Source organism: Egretta garzetta, unplaced genomic scaffold (genome assembly GCF_000687185.1).
Source record: "Egretta garzetta isolate BGI_Z169 unplaced genomic scaffold, ASM68718v1 scaffold516, whole genome shotgun sequence".
Taxonomy (NCBI): Eukaryota; Metazoa; Chordata; class Aves; order Pelecaniformes; family Ardeidae; genus Egretta; species Egretta garzetta.
Window position 1 is genome coordinate 67,321 of NW_009259983.1, and position 837 is coordinate 68,157.

Genomic DNA, 837 nt, shown 5'->3' on the forward strand with positions numbered 1-837 from the left:
TAAAAAAAACCCAAAACCCAAACCCCAAACCTACTGAAGCCCTGATTTAAAATAGGAGGAAGGGGAGGGGGGAATTACACTGTTTGTTAATCAGTGTCTTAGACTCTTCTGAGAGCCTCATTTCACGAAGAACTTATGTTAATAACTTGCCCTTACAGCAATTTGTAGCTCTGATGAACATGAGAATTGCTGGAAGCTTGCTTGCCTGTGGAAAAAATAACCCGTGCGCATCAGTTGCAAGGTTTCGTGGCAGCAAAAAGCACAGCACATGCATTAAGGGCTTACTTGGCTTTTACATAAAATGTAGACAGACGTGAAGTATCTCCCACCGAGTGCTTGCCTGCATAAGTGTGTTCTTCAGAGTTGGGGTGGCTTTGAACGAGGGCTGTGGTGCTTTTCATCCCAGTTCTTTATCATTAACTTCCATCAAAGGCAGTCATTATGCTCTACTCGGCTATCTGCTATTTTCAATAATACAAAATTGATTATTTGTTACCGCAGTGTTTGTCCTGGGGCAGTCTAAATCCCCAGGGTGAAAAAATCCCATTGAATTTTCACTATTCTAATGGGAGTCTGATTTTTTTTTTTTTTTTTAAACACATTTCTTTAGTCCATCTGGATGAAGATACAGCTTTTACAGTGTAAGTCAGTCCACTGCACATTCTTTCGGAAATACGCAGCTTCCGAGGCTGAGCAATTGTTGTGTTGTAAATAAATGTGACCTTGCAGGTCATGTTAGACACTGCCAAGGAGGTGTGACACTTTCACTGATCACTTCAACCCTGAGCTACCACCAAAATCTCCTTTAAACCATGGATGTATTTTATTAGTTATTCT